The sequence below is a fragment of the Opisthorchis viverrini genome (genome assembly GCF_000715545.1).
Source record: "Opisthorchis viverrini unplaced genomic scaffold opera_v5_255, whole genome shotgun sequence".
Taxonomy (NCBI): domain Eukaryota; kingdom Metazoa; phylum Platyhelminthes; class Trematoda; order Opisthorchiida; family Opisthorchiidae; genus Opisthorchis; species Opisthorchis viverrini.
The window spans coordinates 390,836-402,968 of NW_008751911.1; positions in this window are offsets into that span (position 1 = coordinate 390,836).

Consider the following 12,133-nt stretch of genomic DNA (forward strand, 5'->3'; position numbering starts at 1 on the left):
GTACACAAAGCGGTGTCTGTCAGGGATGCCCACTCTCTCCATTCCTTTTCAACTTCGTGATCGATGAAATAATGGGAAGAACGCTGGAGACTCTCCTGGTGTTCAAATAGCCTGTGAAGAAAACCTTTTCGATTTGGATTATGCAGGCGACATCGTTCTCATTTTCGAAAAGGAGGAGAAGTTGCAAGTATTCTTGGATGAACTGGCCAACGTCATCCCGTCTTTTGGTATGCAATTCACACCTACAAAGTGTAAGGTCATGCTCGTGAACGTACAGCGAGTAAACACGCAACTTAAAATCCAGGGAGAGGTACTGGAAGTTGTGGAGCGTTTTACATATCTTGGAATTTGTATTAGTTCTGATTGAGCCGCGTTTGCTAAGTTGAGACACCTATGGCGTCAGAATGGTTTATTCCTGAATCTGAAGGGACGTGTGTATCAAGCTACAGTACGGGCCCTTTTGATGTATGGCTGTGGGACTTGGCCTAAGATGTCTTCAGGTGTTCGACAATCGTTGTTTCAGAACCATGGCTCGTGTGGGTTGGTATCGGTGAATCCGTAACGAGGCAGTTAGAAAGCGCGGTTTCGGTTGTGCGACGGGTACTTCCATCGAAGAATGTGTCCAGCACCAGAAGCTGCGTTGATTGGGACATGTGTTGCGTATGCCGAACCATCGTTTGCCGAAGAGAGTGCTGTTTTCCATACCCCACTCAGAGTGGCGTAAACAGAGAGGTGACCAACCCTTGAATTGGCAGAGTATGAAGGAGATCACGAAACTCTTGGATGCTGTCGGTGCTACTCGCCTTCCAGGATGGGGACCGGGTGATCCTCACTGTTCCTGGTTGAAGACACTACAAGATTGGGCTGCCAACCGATGTCAGTGGCGTTCTTGTTGTCATTTTCTATTCAGATCGCTTGAGTGAGTGTCTGGAGATATCGGCACCTCAAAATTATTGTGGTAAGCTAGCACTAAGTCCCTTCCCCGCCCACCTTTACTCTTTTTCTTACAACAAGGCTTTCAGATAAATCATGGTTGTACGACAGCGGAATACCAGTGTTTAACACTGATGTTTTGCTGTTCATGATGATGATAGAGATAGGTAGCGACCGAAAAGTCCGAACGGGAAGAAAATATGTAGATAGGCGGGCAAAGCGCATTACGAAGATGAATTTTGAGGAGTAAGTGTACACCGAGCATTTGAAGAACAAAAGCTGGTTTAATTGCACTATGGCGGTGTTTGTTACCCGGGTGAGGGTTAAAGGATATTTGTTCCTGGGCAATGTGATACAGTGTGTCTGAGATGTGGGAAATTTTTTATACATAGCCGGATGCCGAAGATCACAAGAGTGTCGGTTCACAAACAGATGCACTTTAGCATATCAGTTTCATAGAAAGGGGCCCGTAGTTGGTGAGACTGCTACCGTGGTTGAGGATGGGATGGTTACAAGTTATGAGGAGGAGGAGGGCGACGTAGCTGTCGATTCTGTTAAGCTACATTATATCGGTATCAGGAAGCAGAATTGGAGTGGATTTAGGTTCAAGTGCTCTAAACGAGCATATTAGATAACAATCACCCACCAACTTACTAGATCTTAGGTACGACTGCATCCATGGGTGCACGTTTGAATCTCTGTGTACAGGCGGCTATCTCATTATTGCCAGCGGGACTAATTAATCAAGTGGTAATTTCACCTTTATAGCAGTAGGACTTAGCTTCAGCTTCTGCATTTGTAAAGGACACTGAAAATCTGACCCTGAAAATCAGCTTTTTTTGAATATAGCAGCCTGCATCCTCAAAACAAACACAAATGGTTATAAACCGACCAGTTTCGCTCACATAAGAGATTCAACGTTTACACAGGAATGGACGAGTGATAGAAGTAGCTTTTCCCTTTGATCATTACAAATAAACAACACCTTCCAGTCGCAAACGGTGAATAGAAGCTAATTTTCCTGCATCAAAACACTCAAACGTCCACATCTTTATCTCCGCCTGATAACACTTCGGTGAACAAGTCTAAATATAATAAGACTGACAAGAGAAAAAGGAGCAACCCATTATTTGCGGTTTGCAATGCAAAAAAATTAAAAATTAAATGAGCCTTAAAATGAACAATTCTAATTGATAAAATACAGGGCTGAAGTAAAGAAACGAGAGTATTAAAGGCAAACAGCGAGAACGGTATTCTTAATATGGTCTTAATAGCAGGTCAAATCCTCCAACACAGACCGTCGCCTTAAGGAGTCTAATTAAGCAGTTGGACGCTTGGTGACAAATATTCTGCCAAAGTTAGCGTTTCCAGTTCCGGTTGTTTTTGTCTCCAGGCTGGGTACGTTTGGTAGGATAGATAGTTTTGGCATGGTCGACCTGTCGTCAGTGAAGATGGGTTAATTTTTTGCGTCAGTCCTTCTAAGGGAGCTATCGGATGTGTGAATACCAACTGATGAACTGGCCTCAATGCCCTTCAGCACTTTGGTGCCGCCCTCAACGTTGGGGCTTTGAGCCTGAATATGCAGCTAAGGTAAGGCACAAAAATGCATTTTGGGAAAACCCAGATACCCAACTCGGCTGTAAGATAACTGCATGATTCAAAAAACGCGTTTGGGTATCCACCTTGCCGAGCCCCTCCTGACGCCGAGTAGAAAGTGTGCAGTCGATTTTGATTACAATTCCATGGTTTTTGAATAAAATGCTCTCAGCATAGACACGCAATTAGTTGACTAGCCAAAGAGGTCATGGAGACTTAGGTATCATCTGCAAAAGTTTGCTTTCACCTGAAAAAACCCAAGCAGCAGCCAAGGCCCGAAGGTTCACGAGATCTTGCAGTGTATGCCCGCACTAATACTTGCAAAACAGTGGGAAATGACTGTAGCTCCGAAAGTTTTGTTTGCTTTCCTTTTACATGTTCACATAGATTGTTACAAAAGTGGATCAAGCGCTTAGCAAACCCAAGTTGGTGACCTTGTTCAAAACTGAGGAGAACCACAAGGGCTTTCTGTATTCAAACTGGTAATGCAACGGCAAGTGACAGTTCGAATTCCTTAATCGCGCCCCGTGTTTTGCTTGCTGCTGTTAGCTTGCTGGAACCAGCGTTTTCATCGTGACGGGAAGAAATCGTGGAGAATGCTACTCACCGAAACAAACCGAATGAATTTTTTCAACCAATACACAATTTTCACTTGTTTCTTTTCCCTCCATTTGGTTTTTGGACGAGGACCACGGTACGTAATCGCAATAAGCGGCTAGCTCACTGGCCCACATAATGCACAAACTTCCTACATTTGGCAAAAAATCATCTTTCGCGTAGTGGATTATACAAAAACAGTTAGAGCCTCGGCAAGAATGATCGTATAACACGAACTGAAGGCGCGATGAAGCCAAAATACTGGACCTTACCGTCTTGAAAATGTATCTTCCAGCATGGCGACGCCAGTTTGCCTGAATTTAGGTAGGATAACAAACAAAATACTGTGTGTGAATGTAGATTTTATAGATAGTTACCGGTGCTATGCGCCTAAGAGCCAGCAAAATCCCGACGAACATTAGCCAACCAGCCAGAATTTGGTCAATATTTCCAGCCAAACAAATTAAAACGGAGGAATTAGGAGCCATCCCTATCGTGTTATTTGGCACTCTTGTAGTAGTGATCGCTTGCAAACAATAAACGTGGGCTTTCATCGGAATAATTAGGTAAATAACTTTTGTCCATTGCTTTGTCACGTGAATCGTTATTCTAGGCACACAATGCGTTTAGTGGAATTTCGGCTTCACCAGATTCCTCCTAGGGGCGAGTGCTGTGATAAAAATTGCAGAAATATTTAAGGCCGTTACGATTTGACTTTTGCTTCCTACTGTGTGGGATGCAATCTTAGGCATAACGGTAGAACTGGGACTAACACTAAAACATTGCACAAATCTCTCGCTCGGAAAAAACCGAGGTGGGCAAATAGCAAACGTCAATGGAGTATACTTTACTCAAACGTTCAATACTCTGCATAATGGTGTTCATTCCTAACTGGTGGATTGCACATGCACGGGGTTGGTGGTGGATGTACGGTCAATACAACCAAAGCTGAACGCCAGCCTTCAGCAATGCATTGAAGCAGAGCATTCATAAAATATGAGCACTATTTAGCACAGATAGTGTCTTGTCAAAAGTAGCGAGATCAAGGCTCAGTGGACAATAAAGACGTTGAAACGCCGCTAAGAGAGTTCCTCTCAGCCTGTTAGAAACATAACAATCAGGGAAAGATCAGACCTCCATAATTTAAATATGACGGGAAGCCAAGCTAGGCGAAGAAAGCATAAGCAAGCGGTTCTGAACGTAACATGGCAAGAAACTATCTAATATGGCTGACTTGAACTAAAACTGGCAACTATTGCTGGGGTTGGGAGGCACTGAATTGTTGAGTTGATGGCCAGGGTCACGAAAAATGTGTTGGAGGATAATGAGGTGGGCATATTCAGTGTAAGTTTGACTGGTAGTCTGTAACTCAGAAGTATGTTGTAAGACGAACATCGGTAGGCTAATTCGTTTGGCTACTGAAATGAAGCCGGGTGTAAGCATTATTCGAGAGGAAGAGATAGCGCCACTGGATACAGCTTAAAGTGCGTCGTAAATAGGAGGAGAATATTGCGGGCATACTATTAGACTGACTGCGTCACAATTGGAGTGACAAGCTTCAGTTTCTAGACAGCCCTATAACGGAAGTCAGGGGTGCTGTGGCCGGGCAAGAGGTGTGCATTTCTGTGGGCCAGCCAAGGGTATCAACACAGGCTAAGTCAAGCCAATGTAGAATCACAGTTAATTTTGATTCAGTTGTCGATTCATGTGTTACAGAGTGGGGACCATGTTGAATGGATATTCACTATACTGGCTGTTCCATGAGCTACTTTTTATTATCAAAGCGTGGCAAGAGTGGGAAGACGGTGAGTGTGGGTTTATTAGATATCAGGGAACTTACTGATGGAAAAAGTGCAGTACAGTTATGAAATAATGGTAAGTCTTTAAATGAGCCTAACCAGGAATATACTCATATTGGGTAACCCAAAACCAAAAATCAGTAAAGCCTATAAATGCAGCGACAATATAGTTCAGGAGGCTTAAGTTTGACAAGTATGCAGTTTTGTCAGATGTCGATGAAAGAGAATAATAGCATCCGTAGAGGAATAAATCTCCTTTTTCCACTGAGCTCTGTCAACCACCAGGCGTAAGGCAAGAATGGGAGTGCATTTTTGGAAATTTTGACAACTTGAGGAGTTAGACAAAATTATATCGATCAGAGGCTTAACGGTGGACTGGTTGGCGGAGGGGAGTTGGATGGGGCGGTGGCTTTCTCTATTCCTGTTAGAGCATCGTCAGAAGGATCCTGTTGTGCAGAGAGGCGGTGGGGGTAATGAGGGTCAGCAGTGGGTGTGGTGAAGTTCAGCAGTGGGGTGGTGAGGGTCAGCAGTAGGAGATAACGGAACTAGAACTTCTGGTATGACGCGCAAGGATTAATTTAGCTGAAAGTCGCCAAGTGAGCTGATAGGCTATCAAATTGAGAGGATACAGAGTTTTGAGTCACTGCTGTATACCTCAGTAACGAGACAGTATGTAAAAACAACGATCGCTATCTGTGTGACCCACTCCCGAGAGCATAGATATAGGAGCATATGTTATGTGAAGCTGAGAAACTGGAAACGGCGTGGTGCAAATCCAACTAAGAGTAGGGTGTAAAAGCTCCGCATATCAATGCAAACCACGGGCACCAAACTACCTTTCATCTGTTGCATACAAATTTTATCGGTCGAGGAAGATGTTTTTTGGTCTCAATTTCGCAGCACTGCCATATAGGTGACATGCCGGAACAAGTTCATGACGATAGCTGCAGAATGGCGAAAACAGTGTCCATTTATGGATTTTTTAAGTAAAGCAAAGCTCCAGATTCACCGGCTGTTTGCGAGGCGCGCGTGCCATTGGAGGGGTGGCAGGTATATCGGCGCACTACTGCGCAACCCAATGACGTGGACCCCTTTGGGGGTACCAAAATTCTACATGAGGTTTTCTTACTTCAGGCAGGTTACCAGATCTGCACACTGGCAGGCAACCCAGCAGATATAGCTGACAAACAAATCCCAGCTGCCATGTGGTGTGTCCGATCAAGACGGGGGTAAGGCGAGTAAAGCAATTCAACTAGCTTGAACAAGCACACAGAAAACAACCATCACAAAAGGTCAATCAGGCGGAAAGCTGATGAAACGGCAGCTACTTTTGGGGCAGAATGGTGGATAACGTAAACTTTCACAGAGCTACTGCTATATTTAAACGGCGGCAGAGCTTTGGGAAATGCTACCATGCGAAGGCGCACCACAAAGAGGTGCGAGTGACTCAAAGAGCTGTGGAGCTAATCAAAAATTCTATCCGTTACGTTTCTGCCTGAGAACGGAAATACCTCATCCCCGCCAGCAGCTTCTGAAGCTTTGTACTCGTAAGTTTGTTTTTTCTTCAGGACATTCAGGGAGAACTGGCCTGCTCCATATCCATAATGGAGATTTATTGATGTGGCGATGAACTTCGAGGGAAAGTAACTGATCGAATTTTGGTTTATAAGTTCTTCGAACTGGGTCGTACCCAATTCCGCTTAGAAATTCCTAATCGCTTTACGTAACCTGAGATGCCGTGTTTAATCCCGCAAAAATTGGGGAAATCATTAATGCCCTTTTTCCAGACAGCTTACTCTAGCCCGACGTCGACGGTGCCATAAGGTGTTCACAGATTACTTCTGACGCCCGTGAACTTTTGTACACTTAAACAAATCGCTGATAGCACGAAAAAACTGTAGTGCTCGTTTTATCATTTATAAGAGCCACTGCAATTCATGCACTGTACTTCAGGAGAACCTATTACAGTGAGGCTGGGTTTCGCCAGAAAGAAACGACCAGGGGGTTTTCAGCGACACCGAACGGGACTCGCAACGGGTGATGGCCACTACCCTGGCACCCGCCGAGTTTGAGCAAACAAGCCAACAGGAATTCCATCAGATCCGTCGTTCAGTGTTGCGGAAGCAGTTGAGTAAATTTAAACCTCGACCGAACTGCCCGTTACGGTCCACAACAAGATGTGTAGGACTTTGGTGAACACATAAATAGATATGGACAGAGAATCATTTAAAAGGCCGTCGGCACAGTGATGGCACATGTTCCACAACTTCGCCAAGCAAGGCTTTCGTCGCCAGAACTTCACCCCTAAAAGTTAAGGGCGCACAATGCGTTCTCGTATACACAGCAGAATAGGTGAAATAATGTTGTTTACTTTGTTGCCAGCGACTCAGTTGTGGTCATTGGTGTGATCCAGCTGCGTTACTTTTTATGTTGCTAGTTGTTCTCTATCCAATTCTGATTGGGCAACGTTTGTGGTGGGATCGCAAACCGAATGAGAGTGTGTTCGTTATGTGGGGGCTCTTTTAACATTTGTGAGTTAGGATAGCGCCTGAAATTTTCTCTAAGACACCTCCGGGTGCTAGTGTAAATTTCAAGAGTAGAAGAGGAAGAGATCTTATGCATTGTCTCAGTGGTGGTAGGAGAGAAAATCCGGATCAAGTAGGAATGTAATGCAAAACAGTTCATCGCTGGTATCAGCATGATCATTGCTGATGTCACGGCTAAATCCGTTATTCGAGAGCACGGTCTACCATGTGCTCCAAGAACACGCCAGGGTCATTGGTGAAACTTCCGGATTTCTCGGCCGTCACGACGATTACTTTGAACAACGTACGCGATTGGTGGCCTAAACAATTCATTTTTATTATTATCACTTGCAATACAAACACGGGGGTAACAAATCTGTGTATGAATCTGCTAACTGAGAGCACGAAGTAGTGGCGGTTTAGACCCCACTCGAGCCTGGGATATCTGAAGGACGATGATGACGAATACTGCGCCCATTTGACAAAGGGATGGATTTCACAACGGGCGAAGTCGGTTCAGAATCACCCATCCAGAAGGACATGACAGTAAATGTGTTTAAGAAGAATTAAAGAGAAGACCTACTTCACCCACTGGTTTGACGGAAGTGGTTACACATTTGATATTTGAAGTCAACCGTTCCAGCAAACTGTCAGCACGATCACAATACGATTGGTCGTTCAAACTACAATCCGAAATTTCGCCACTTCGCTGTTGATATCGGGCCGTTTGAAGAGCACGCTTCCATCGGCTCAGGCTGAGCACACAGGGCTAGTTGTCACACATGCTTTTGTGGCAAGTATTCCGTAGGCTAAAAATGTCGCTTAGTCGGTTTCTAACCCAGAATAGCTTCGAGCAACGACCTGATGAGAGCAACGGCAACTAAGCACAAAATATATTCCAGTATCGCCAGCCACCTACGGACTCAACAAACGCATAAAGAGACTCTCTTTTATGCTCAGTGGTGAAAGACTACCTGGCGAAGGCATATCTCTCAGGCTACCCAAAATACGGCTTGCTGCCGTTGCTGAATGCGAGGATTGGTACACAGTAGTATATGATTGATTGCTATGGTTGCGACGCAGCCACTTTGTCCTCATGGCAATTATGTGTGCAAAAGGCATCATTGAGTGTTACTACCCTGATTCTAGTCAGCTGCGAGCCATTTTTATCCAACAAAGTCATTCGAACAATATTCACGGTGTAGGCATTCATGGCGGTCCTGTGAAGCTCTGTGGGCAAAAGTCCAGAAGGCACCGCTCAGTATTCGCAGAATAGAATTGAGTTCTCGGAATCTACAGCATTTTCGGGTACGCCACTTCAGTGTGGAATGTCTTTGTATAATGTATATGCTCTTGTAGTATTGAAAATCTGAGTATGTTGCCTGATGTAATAAAAAATCGCGAATTGTGGAAACCGTTGACTCACTTACACTGGACGGAACTTTCAGATAATTTTCCACTCGAAATAATTCATTGAACATTCTAGAATCCACATGGCCCTTGGAGATGTAAAATGTGCGTAGGTGCAAGCAACTGTTGGTCGATAATTACTGTTGCCAGTTAAAATTTCGTATTCCACGTTCGTTATTTGCATACGCCTGTGCACATTTCTTGGCAAGAAGCAGATTTTTCCAATAAAGGTTACAAATTATGCTGCGAAGACATCAACGTTTATCGATTAACAACAAGGAACTGACGGCGATCATAGCGGACTGATGAACGAACCTAACTGACGCACACGACTAACATGTGGCTACGGGTACCCGATACCGGAGCGCATCCATCCATCTGTACCGAGGAAAAGGCTTAAAATGGACGAAATAAAGTGTTGAGATGTACTGGTCGCTTTGAAGAGTACATATGTCCTTCCGGGAGAGGCATGATCTTATCCGTGAGGAGTGTTCATTTCGCCAGACGTCCTGGATGAGAGGGAGGTATAATTAAGGTCGTCAAAATATCTCCATAGTGCGGGCGACCGACAAACTTGTAGGAATACTTACCCCAAAATGCACTTCAGCGGCTATGTTGTCGTAGATGCCTACTCACACAATGCCAACTTCAGTGGTTATTTCGTGTGCATGCCTGCTGCATCCCTCAAGAAATACGAGACTCAAACGAAATGAAGAGTGCCTCATTAACCGGTCAACTGTTCGGAGCTGATGGACCACAAGAAATCATCTTCGTCTCTTCCATCAAGCTGGCGCTCTACAGCGTTAGTCGTAGCGGTCAGACATTCACTCACGGCTTTGGAGTAGTTCCCCTTTGGACCCGAAAGCAGAGACACACACAGACTTTCGGGACAGACAGTGCTGGAATTCTCTTCTTCGGTCGAGGTCAACATCATAAGAGGCCCTCCTTGCGGACCGGGTAGCAAGCACACCTTTGCGCTTTCTGGATGGGCCTGAAGCTCAGTACCAAAAGTGATTTATTTCCATGTAGACTCACCTTTGGGACAAGATTGAAGAGCGCCACTACACAGCGGGCAACGTTCACCATCGCAACAATCAGCGTGATATGATACGCGATGCATTGCACACCAGCGGCCACTGCGAGTATCCTCTACCACCAACAGCAGGCTGTCGGTTGCAGACTTTGAGCCTTGACGCTTCAGGATTTGCACCTGAACAATAAAGTGCTTAAAGATGGCTGTGGGTATGTGCATTTTTTAACATAGGTGTCATTCGTCTGGGAGCATTTGAATGTTTGCACCACAAACTATAAGATAGTTCACGTAGCTTGACCTCACCTTGTTTGTTTCAGCACTATCATTAGGAAGCTTCAGGGACCGTGGTCCCAAGTACCTCAAAACTAGAGAGCATGCACGCATTGTCATTCGACAGACCACGTTAAGCACGTAGGCGTTACCTTCAAGGATTTGCCGCCTGTTGCGGTGGTACTATGTATACATCGCGAATTCCCGCATGCGCCACTCAGCGTGCCAGGACAAATTTGAATTGCATGCTTTAACGTGTCGGAGTGGTGCACCCGGTCATTCGCAGCCTCCACACGGTTGTTCGTCACATTACCGGAATGAACCATTTCGGACTGTGTGTGGTCCATTTTCGGGTGATGTATAACCAGCGGGCCGTAGGATAGGAAACAAATCGAGGATCGGTGCGGCGCAGAGGCTGCAGGCTCTGCCGGAATCTTTGTGCTTGTAATACGATAGACAAAAACTACAGTACAGACAAGCCTTGCGGTGAAATATGTGCCGGCTGTTCGCAGAATGTGTCTATGACCAAAATACATGGATATTAAATGATACATGCTTGGTTCCTGATGGCTTTGTGGACGTGAAAATAGCAAAGCAACACGTCACAGTGGAGCACGACTCCTGCTGCACGCATTTGCGCCGCCAAATTTTCCACTACAAAAGTGGTAACCGGATAAGTTTCGCCCATCATTTCTTTGGATAAGTTGAACGGTTTACGGATTGGAGCAAACTGTTCGCTCCCTACGAATGCATATATAACCGGACGCCCGGTTCCCACGCCGTTTATTAGCAAGACGATGTACAGCTTACATCTACATACCAAATATAAAGTGCTTTAGAAAACCTACACAGGGCGGTTTGTTGCATGTGCTACGTCTATATTGGCCTCATCTGAACGGCGTCGGAAAAACGCTGTCCGCTGCCGTCGGAGAACCAAATGTGGCCTTCCTGTGAATAACAGAAAAGCAAGCGTCCGGTCTTCCAAAGCTTTGCCAGGACCGTAGACATATCATCTGCTACATTAAAACCCAACTATGAGACACCTACTCAACATAGATGGTGGACAATTCCGGCGATAGTTGTATATATCCTGAGTGGTAAGAATCTTTCCGAACTCATCCGCCACAAAGTGCCGCACCTCACATGAAGGAGTTCCATATTTCAGAAGGGCCTTGCAGGTGCCCAACTCGTCTTCGGTTAGGCGTTGATTAAATGGAAGTTGGCCGTACAGAAACTTTGACAACTCGTGGTTGTGTCCGGGAAATTAAGAGGTAACTGCCAATTGGTCCCTTTGCCTCCGTAGACAAAACAGCACTAGACAGCTGGTTGTTCGAGCACTTTTTTATTAGAAAATACGCTGGCCTTACCAGCTTCCATGGATTTTCCGACTTTCCGTTGGTCTTGGTGGGCGCCTGCTGGGTTTTATAGTGCACCCATTCGTAATGCAAAACAGCATCGGTGCTTCGATTACTGGATGAACGCAAAAATACTACAAAATTATTCTTCATGCAATGATTTAAGGCCTTCTGTAGTATGCGGCGTCTGTCAATCTGATTGATTAATATGTAAGTATTGGTGACGTACAGCCTTGCTTACTGGGCTTTGGCTCGCGAGCTTTGCTTCTGTTTCCCATCCAGATGAGTTTTAGTGAACATCTGCCTTCGGAGAATCACTGTCCCCTGGTGCTTTCATAGAGTGCCTACTAGACTTCTCAAGTGCCGTGAAGGATTAAACGATACAGCCAGAAGTTTCTCAACGAACGCTTGTGAAGTCACTTCCGAAGCCATAGCACACCAACTCCAAAGCCGAATATACGCCGGAAATTTCGAATAGAGATCAATTAAAACAACTCGCACAAAATTGACTGCCAATGAGGCTGAGCACATATGCAAAGGAGTGCAACATTTTGACGGTTAAGTTTTTATTTCACTCACAAGGTTTTTGCGGAAAATCATTGTGCTTTGAAGCCA